The sequence below is a fragment of the Helianthus annuus genome, chromosome 3, assembly GCF_002127325.2.
Source record: "Helianthus annuus cultivar XRQ/B chromosome 3, HanXRQr2.0-SUNRISE, whole genome shotgun sequence".
Classification (NCBI taxonomy): Eukaryota; Viridiplantae; Streptophyta; class Magnoliopsida; order Asterales; family Asteraceae; genus Helianthus; species Helianthus annuus.
Window position 1 is genome coordinate 59816670 of NC_035435.2, and position 10863 is coordinate 59827532.

Sequence of the window (10863 nt, forward strand, 5' to 3'; positions counted from 1 at the left end):
GGCGTTTTTTTCCAAAAAAAAGAAACATTATTTGAGAAAAAACCCTCTTTTATCCGGGCTTGAGACCGTCAAAATAAACGAAAAGGTTTATTGTTTGCGAAGTTAACTTAATTTTTTGTATTTTTATATATTTTTTGTATGTGTAAAGATATGTTCAACTCAACCTAAATATCATATATAATTTTTTTAAGTTGGAGATCATATTGATTTGGAGGCCTAAAGCTCAAGCCTCACAATACTTGGGCTTAGGCCTGCCCTGATATTCACTAAGGAAAAAAAAACAACAATTCAAAATTGATATTAGTCATTACACTACGAATAAAGTTTTTAGTAAACTAGTAATTTACTTATATAGTTATACTAGTAGGATGCTCGCGCGATGCAGCGGGGGCGACACACTGCATTGCAGTATTCATTTATGGTAGTTTTCTTATTCGTATAATATTTATTTTACCATCATTCTGGTGGATATACGTCACAAGCGAAGTCATATTGATTAGTCCATTTTAACTGTGGTTTACATGGTTCGGTCGTTTCAGTTATTTCCTCAACTAAAGCCGAAATCAATGGCTAGTCTATTTTATTAACCAATCAGTTTTCGGTTAATCGATTCGATTTATTTGTTAGATTGATGGTTTTTGTGGTTCGATTCTATTAGTTTCGTTTCTATACAATTGCACTAAAGTAATTGTTATGTAATACTATTCTAAACTCATTTTAACTATAGCACAATTATGTTTAAACCTATATTTCACCCACATGAATGAGAGCTCATGTATTTCTTCCAGGCATTTATGGACTAATGTACCTTTATTATTGTATCTTTTTTTTCATTTCACTAACCAAATTTTACATAAAGAAGCAAAGAAAAGAACATGTACGAATTTCGTTCTCAGACTCGAAACTTGACGCCCCTCAAATGCCTCCAAAATGCAACCAACTGATGTTTCATTTGCCATAAACAAATAACTGCAAATGCTTTCACAGCCAGCATAGAACAATAATAGCTACGAGTTCGAAGAGTGAAAACAATCAATCAACAACCAACATGGATAACACAAACCCAGATTAAAAAATATTTATAAATGACCAATGATACGACAACTTCAGGTGCACCAAAGACTCTTAAGAGAAAAAAAAATTGCTTAGCTGGATAGTGCATGGAAGAACCCAGAATAAACAACGAAACAGATTCACCTCTGTTAATTTGCAAACAGTAGAGAGAGCACGATCCAGAGGTGAGTTGCAGCGACTGAGCTCAGTCGGAGGCGATTCAAACCACTTCGTCTCCCTTGCCTTCATCTTAATATAATACATATATTACAAGACATATTCTGCATCACAAAACATGAAAATTGGAAAATAATTGTCCTTCAATAAAAAAGGAATCCGTTATAATATGGACCCAATCTGATTAATCTGAACCCCGTTTAACTAACCTGAAGAACACCCGGACACCAAAGCTTCAATCTTTATCTCTGAAAATCAAGTAAAACCCCCAATTTTGTCAAAAAAACCCTTAAAAGGTATAAAGACCCGAAACCATATAATATACAAAAATTGTAAATAAAGTATACCCATAGGAAGAGCTTTGCTAAAACCAGCATCAAATGCTTCAAATCAACCTGCAGGTTGTAATCATTCAAGAATAGCCACGAATAATTGACAACCACAACTTTCTCCTCACTTTTCTCCTGCAAACAACCGATCCAAATTCACTTTTATTCCACAATTTCAAGTAAATCTACACAGAACCTATGTTTGGAGTGAATTTTCCATCAGTAAAAGTGATTCGAGATTTACTTTACCAGATCCTGAAAGATTTTATGATGGAAGATGCATACGACCTACAAAAAAAACGAAAATCCATCTTAAACACACACACAAACGTAAGTGAAATCCAGTGAATACATCCGGGTTCAGGACTTCTGTGATGATTAATCGTAGTCATTGTCGTCAAATCGAACCCTAGAAAGAGAGAGGAAGCGCAGAGATATAGAGAGAAGGGAAGGAAGGAACTGGAGTTATTACCGTCATTGTTCAACCTCGTTACATCTTGTTGTCGCCGGAACTCTTCTCTCAAGACTCCTATTCCCGTCTCCCTCTCTGGTTCTTCCTGGCCTACGCAAATGAAGGGAATAAGCGGGATAATGGTATTTGGGGATGAGTGTTGGAATTCGAAATTTGAACTGAAAAGATATGGGCCGCCTAAAATTGTTGCCGCTTCGCTTCATGTTTCAAGAAGCTTTGGGTTGGTGTGCTTTCTCACCCTTTAAATTATGAATTATTGTTGATATTTGACTAAACTATTAAAAAGTTGTTTAATCACTTGTACACTAAAGCATCATCAACTTGTACCTTTTAATCCGTGCGTCGACATTGAACAAGACAACTACTGAAACGTCGACAAAAATGTGTAGGTCGTCATGCAATCTTTGGATTTTTTTAAACAATATAGTTTATAAGATATGTCATGAATAAGTAAAAAAATTATAAGCTTGTTGTGAAGGGATGAACTGTAACTAATTATCTATAATTTTGTTAAAAGCTTAAGGATTTAAGTGTAATAAGTTTAGGGTAAAAAATAAATAGTGTTTAAAAGACCAAAGTACCCTCATTTTAGGGGTCTTTCTATAAATAAAAGGGGGAAAAGTTCTTATTTTTTGGGTATCTTAAAATGCCCTTGCCTCATGCATTATAATATAGTATAGATAGAACTATAAATGACTCATTGAGAGTGGGGTGTTTATTATGGTCCCGTTTTAACGGATTTTTAGGTCAAACCGTAACGGTTTTTGGTTATTGAAAACTGAAATCAAATCGTTGAAAATTAAAATTGTACCGTTACTAACAGTTTGGTTTCACGGTATGCAAGGGCGTAGCATTTAAGGGGCCGGGAGGGGCGCCCGACCCCCCGAACTTTTCGTTCAGTAGTGTTATGCATATACGTTTTGTGTAGAATTTTTTAGGTATATACGTTTTCGACCCCCCGGTTTTATAAAAAAAAATTACTTATATAGAAATTTTAGGTTCAGTGACTTCCGACCCCCAGTGGAAATTTTCAAATTTCGCCATTGACGGTATGAGTTTATTCGGCGTGCATAAAAACATATAAGACACAATAAAGAAGTTGTGCAAAATGCATAAAACGAGTTGTTTAGAATAACTAGCTATCCAAATATTGTATGTACTTTGAATATCTATAAATTGAATATAGGGATATTTTTTGTTGCTGTGTAGTTGAATATTAATTCTTTTTAAAGAATTGAAATGATACTATATACAGAGTAATGTTTTAAAATCCGGTTTTTTAATCATATCGGATTACGCATAAAAATGGTTTAACCGGTTGAACTGGGTTGTATCGGGTGATTCAACCGGGTTGACTAGTTAACTGTATAATTCCATAAATTACAACATCAACTAAAAAAATAATCCAAAATTGGATGTAGATGTAAATATGGAACGAATGATGGAGCGATGAAAGTCTGGAACAAGTCACAAATGATGGATTGATTTGAATTTTGGTCGAAGGAGATAAAATATTAAAAGTCGTTAGGTTAAAGTTGAGAGTAAACATGAAGATGAGCCGATAAAAAGTAAAATCATAACCCAAAAACAGACCTGAGCCTGTACCGGTATACCGTATTTTACCGGCGGTACAAAGTCGATGCCGTTTCTCCTACTTACCGGGGTGTTTCGGACCGGATTTAAATCCGAAAACGGTAATACCGGTATAACCGGCCGGTATTTACCGGTTTTTAAAACATTGATACAGAGGGTTTTCTTATGCATTATGTTATACGGGGAATGTTCAAATGAAAACCACTAGTTATTGTGAAAACTCGAAAACTAATTAAAAAAGCCAAAAAAGATACCAATTTTTTTGTTTTTTTTTTTTGCATACTAATTTTCGCAACTTTTTATATATAAATTTTTTTTTGTAGTGTACATGTGTAATACTACACATGTGTATGTATGTGTACTACAATTTTTTTTTTTGAAAAAACGTTTTTTTTATATATAAAAAATAGCGATTTTTAATAAAGAAATTGTAAAAAAAAATAAAAATAAATTTTTGGTGTGTTTTTTAGGCTTTTTTTAGTTAGTTTTCGAGTTTTTACAATAAAAGTGGTTTTCATTTGAACCTTTCCCTGTGGTATATTCCATCTTTTTTTTTAAATTCTTATGAAACCTACCAAAATGTTTCACACCTGTTCGTTTATGGTAATCTTTACCGGTATGATTTAAATAAGGGGGATTAGAAGCTGGTATCTAGCCTTAGTCCATCCCTTCTAGCAGTGTCATCAGGTTAGGTTGCCACATGATATGGTATGGTAGGCGTTATTGATAAAAAAAAAGTTGCTGAGGTGGATGGGTGATGACGTCCCATACTTTCCGGCCTTATAAATAAAGTAATACTCATATCATATAAATGACTGTAAACAAGAAATTGAAGTGCAGGGTTGTATTTTTCTTATTGTTATGGATTATGCTACAGAGTTCAACTAGCATAGTTTGTATAATTAAGAGTTAAAGTGTCATTTAAGTCTTTGTGGTTTGTCCATTTTTGTCATTTTAGATCAAATTTTAAAATTGTATCATTTCCCTCTCTGACATTCTCTAAAACGTACAATTTTAGTCCAAAAAATTAACCTAGTTAAAAAAAACTCATAGCTCAGTTATCTCAGGGACGTAAATGGTACATCAGGTATAGAGACGAAAATGACACATAACTTCAAGAATTTTTTATTTTGTTAATAATAATAATATTATTATTATTATTATTATTATTATTATTATTATTATTATTATTATTATTATTACATATACACACGGTTAGGGAGAAACATTTAGTATCCGGTATCAGTACCAAAATCCCCGTACGAATTATTTTCGGTACCGATTTGGTATCCACTTTTTGACATTTTCGGTTCGGTACCAGTATTTTACTAAATTTTACCTTTAAATATTGGTATTGTACTGGTACCTACTGTACCGAACATTTTCAATATCGGTACCGAGCTCATGCCTACACATCACCATCACCACCACCACAACCACTGCCGCCACCACAAACAATCGTCACCACCACAACTACCATTGAACCGTATCGAGAGAGAGATGTTATGATCTAACATGGGTTTGAGTTTTTTTACAGGTGGTGGTTGTTTGGTGGTGGCGACATGGGTTGTGGTGGTGGTGGTGATGTAGAGAGGGGGTAAAAGAGACTGTGTGTAAGGATGAATTTGGTACCGGTATCGAAAATTGCCAAATACAAGTACTGTTACGTAAAATATTTTGTACAGTACAAGTATTTGAAGGTAATATTCAGTAAAATTCTGGTACCGAACCGAATGTACCGGTACTTAATGATCTTTTGGCATGTTATTTTGTAGAAATCTAGTATTCCTATTTCTATAATAATAATAATAATAGTAATAGTAATAATAATAACAATAATAATAATAATAATAATAATAATAATAATAATAATAATAAATTTAAAAAATAAAAAAAATCTTGAAGTTATGTGCCATTTTTCGTCCCTATATTTTATGTGCCATTTACGTCCTTGGAATAACTGAGTTATGAGTTTTTTTAGAGTAAATAACAAGTTTTTTCCTTTATCTATATACCACATTTTATGCGGTGTCCTTTAGCTTCAAAATTGACGAGTTTTGTACTTTATGTTTCAAAATCTTGCAGGTTGTGTCCTTTGGCACTAACCCAGTTAAATTTCTTCGTTAAATCTGGTCACATAGACCCCACATGAGGGAAAATTTGTCTTTTTACCCTTTCAATAAAAATATTAAATATATGTATAAAGCTTTATTTCTCCGCTCACTCACTCTCCCTCACCTCTCTCTCTCTATATATCATTCTCTCTCTAAAAGCACCACATGTCACCACCATCTACCACCCATAAGCACCAGCTTCTACCACCGCTTTCTACCACCCACCGTCACTAACCTACCCTCTCTCTATCCATCGCCCACTATCACAACTACAAACCCCTAAACAAAACAAACTGAAAAGACAACACCACCGCCATATCCAGCAACCGCCCTTTCCGACCCAGAACCGCCACCATATAACTTTCCGGCGATTTAACTCGACTTCAACAACAACCAGCGGATCTGACCCGATCCGCCTCCAACAACCACTCTTTTCGACCCAGGTCTGAATTTTGAGTGACTGTTACAGTCGGCGTCGTTTCCTACTCTCGAGCGGTTGTTGTAAGCAGTGGTTGTTGTGTGAGGGTTTATGTGATGTGTTGATTTCACCGTTATCTTTTGTCGATTTACGTATATGACGATGGTGGTGTTGGTTGCTTCTGGTGGATACAATGGTGGTGGATGGTGATGTTGACGGTGATGGATGTGGTTATTTATGGTGGATGTGGTTGTAGATTGTGACATTTGTGCCTTTACGACCAATATACAATTCCGAACAATTTCAAATCAAATGAAATTTTGTGTTTCATATCCAGGATTGTATAATTACATGTGACAATTATACATATCAAATTTTGTACGATTTCAAACTCTCGAGAAGCTTTTCTGGAAGTTTTACGTAAACTTTTATGCAAACATACACTCCGGAACAGTTACATAAGCTAAACATACCCTAAATATCCTTTACATAACTTAGAAATAAGTTTTCAAGGGTTCGGTATGTCAAAAACAAGTTTATTCGATCACAAGGACTATTTATGACAAACTACGAAAGTCTGCCAATTCTCATAGCAACGTACACTGCAGAACAAGGTCATAAGCTAAACATACCCTAAATACCCTTAATATAACTTAGGAATAAGTTTTGGAGGGTCCGGTGTGTGAAAAGATGCTTATTTGATCACAGGGACTAAAAGCATCAAAACTACGAAAGTATGCAAATTCGCGTATATTCTGCATTCAGACCACGTACGCACTTCCAAAAATTTTTGTAATCATTAAAATATTGTATTTTAGTGATAAGAATGCAAAAATATCATTCGTTACGCAATTTCGGTCGTTTTTGCGTTTGTTACAACTTTCGTCGTAATTAACCGAAAAACGCAACCGTACGACCAAACGAACCGACATCCATGACATTTTGAGCATAATTCAAGTTAAATATACTTTAGCTTCATCATGGAGCTTAAAAATTTAGAAGTTCCAAAACGCGACAAAACAAGTTCAGGGACCAAAGCTGTCAATTTTCAAACTTTGGCCCCTGCAACTGGTTTGCGGACCGTATACCAGGGACCCTTGCGGTCGTAAATGGTGCCCAGCACCAGTTTTTCAGCAGCCCCTTGTTTTTAAATGTTTGTTAGCCAAGTTTATTTGTTCCCGAAGCATTTAATCTGGTCCAAACACTTGTAATCATCCTCTTAATCCTTGGAGAACACACAAGACACTTGGCATGATCTTATGTAGGGGTGCAAACGAGCCGAGCCCGAGCTTGACCAGGCTCGACCTCGAGCTCGATTAACTTATGAGAGCTCGGCTCGATTCGAGCTTTGTTTCAAGGCTCGAGCTCGGCTCGTTTGTATTTTCTCAAGCTCAAGCTCGCTCGGGCTCAGCTCGTTTATTATCTATTAATTAGTATATTAAATAAAAATAACATAAATAATAGACTTTTTAGGCTCGCGAGCTCGATAAGTGAAGCTCGGGCTCGGGCTCATTTACTAAATAAGCTTATTTTTAGGTTCGAGGTCGGGTTGTAAACAAGTTTGAATAAGCTCGGCTCAACTCGGCTCGTTTACACTAAGGCTCGATAAGGCTCGACGAGCCAAACGAGCTTCACTTGCAAGGCTCGAGCTCGGGCTCGATAAACAAACGAGCTTTATTTTAGGCTCAAGCTCGGCTCGGGCTCGATAAGGCTCGGCTCTGTCACACCCCAACCGATGGCGGAAACATCGGGGCGCGGCACTGAGCGAAACAGATTGTCCAGAAGTGTCCATAACAGTTATCATTACCAATCAGTTTAAAGTAACATGTCCCATCCCATGTCTCAAAAGGCAAACAAATTATTACAGACAAATCTAGGCAAATTGTTCTATTTCGACAACTCAGATTTCATTAGTACAGGCAACTATTTATTGGTCACTAAGACTCTTTCCTAGCCTTGATTTCTAAGCAAATAGACACCTTAAGCACCTATCATATACGTTAAAATAAAAGTCAATACACATAGTGTAAAGGCGAGCATACAAGTTTGATAATAGCATATAGAGTTCGAAATAGTTTACGCATAACCAGCACGTACACTGAGTAAAACGAAGCATGTTAGTTATCGACATGAACCTATCGATACCAATGACTGCGGGTTGACTGCCCAAGGCAGTTCGTAATACATGATCACCACCGTAATCTATGCAAATAATTGTCCTTAACAACCCCTGAGTGAACGGGTGCTGAGTCCAAACTATAGTACTATCGTTGCTAAGGCAGGTAGACAGCATTCCACGTGTAAACATAACAAACAAGCATTCATTAAGTCACGTATAACATGCGGTAACGGTTAGCGTTTAAAGTATTGCGTAGTGTGTTCGATTGTGATTTTGTATAAGTAACGTATGTAACACCCAAAAGTGCGTAAAGCAAAAAGGGATCGAGTATACTCACATCGGTTGATGGATTGAAGGGAGCGCTTGGGAGTAAGGTTAGCCTGAATAGTTTGATAGCATAAGGATAAGTGACGCGTAAAACGAAAAGAAGCGTGGGTGAATCGAACAGCTGGTCGATCGGATGGTGGTCCGATCGGACAGCTGATCGTGCGGGTGACAGTCCGTTTGGACGGCTGTCCGGTCGGATGGCCGTTCGGGTGGATTGTTTCTTCCTTTAGGAAGGATGTGTTTGTGTATGATGGTTTAACTTTTGAAGTTTTTTGTGACACCCCAGGAAAACCAGGAAAACCATGCAACTTAACTAGGTTCCTCAGTGAGTACGTACCAAATTTCGGGACGAAATTTCTTTCAACTTGGGGATAATGTGACAAGTCGTATTTCAAACCTCTTATTGTACTTTGATTATGTGATTATGTGAACTTGTTGATTAATTGAATGTTATGTGTTATGTGACTTTGTGTAACGAACGTATGTATGAAATATATCAATACTACACGAACCGATCGCACAACAAAAACCCGATCGCACAAGCCCATTCAGTTTACACTTATTGTACTCGAAACCTAAAAGGGCAGCCCATGTAAGGGTTCGGCCCACTCCTTTTATGCGTATACAACCACCCAAGATAGGGTTTTGTTCCTCATTGTTGCAAATCACACAAACTCTATTCTCTCCTTCTCTCCTCTCGGTCCCGACAGCAAGCACACCCCTCTCCACCGAAGCCTTTGTGTTCGGATCAATTCTCGTTCTCATCTATAACCGGTTAGTGTTTAACTGTTTGATTGTATGTTGCATGATGTTGTGACGTATATGCTTTACATGATGAATTAGGAGTGATATAAGATTGATAGTGATGTAAACTGTTAATGATTTATGTTCATAATAATCGGCTCACATGTGTACTTGATGATATTCATATGTTTCGGATGGCATGATCTAGATTTAAAACCGAATACATATAATCGACTGTTGTGATTTGATCATCGAAGAGGTTGCAAGATAATTAGGGTTTGCATATTGGTATAAAAGTTCACTAATCTGATGATACGAATTGAATGTTTGAATGTTTGTTCATCACTATGATTAGTTAGGGTTTACACGGATCACATGATAATTTCTTGATTTGATCGATTATTGGCTTGAACGGAAACTGTTAATTGTGTTGATTGATATGGAAACTATTAGATTGGTCAAACGAATTGATTGAAACAAAGTAACTGATTAGCATGATTCTAGGAAACATGTAACTGATTGCCAAGATTTAGGATAATAAAACAAATCGCACAAGCTTCCCTTCGGTCGCACAAGACTGGTCGCACAAGGGAATCGCACAAGCTGGGTACAATCACATTAAGTACAGTGTACAAATCAGTTATGCATGATCGCACAAGACAAGTAGATCGCACAAGGTGGTGCCGATCGCACAAGTCTTGGGCCATACACGTCTGTTGGACCCCATTAGGCTGATTGGGCCTTAAGGCCCAATATTCAGTCGCACAAGGGGGTTCCGAGTCGCACAAGGTTATCTGGATCGCACAAGACATCCAGATCGCACAAGTTACCCGGATCGCACAAGATCCATATTTGTTAATATTTGGGCTGAGTATGCTGTTGGACTGTTTATATTATTGGGCCGGGTATGATTGAATCGCATAACCCATTGTGGATAGTACAAGCTATGCTGATCGCACAATAGGTTGGGCCGCCTATTCTTTGGGCTTATCTTGAGGGTCGCACAAGTATGAAAATGCCATGTTAGGACTGTAATGTGACAATGCGTGTTAGCCATGATCATTATGTGTGATAACCTATTAGGCTATGTGTAAACGTACGTGCATTACTTGAAACCAAAACCTGACTTGTATGGTAACCATGTTAGGACATGGTTGACCCCATATAGCTCAAGTGACCATTTTGTTTATCTGCCGAGCAAACCAAGGTGAGTTCGCACCCTTACCAAGGCATGGGATTCCCGGGGTTGGGAATGGGATTGAATGATTTCTTGTACTTTCATCGTTACTGGAATATGTACCACTAACCTCATTAGAGGAAGGTCACTTATAGATACAGCTAGACTAGTAACACATGGGAAGCCCCCACTAACTTCGCACACATGCCTGGAATGGCCGCGATACGAATACTAATCTTCGCACACATGCCTGGAATGCCCGCGATACGAATACTAATCTTCGCAAACATGCCTGGAGGGCCGCGATACAAATACAACTAGTCTAGAATACATGGGAAAC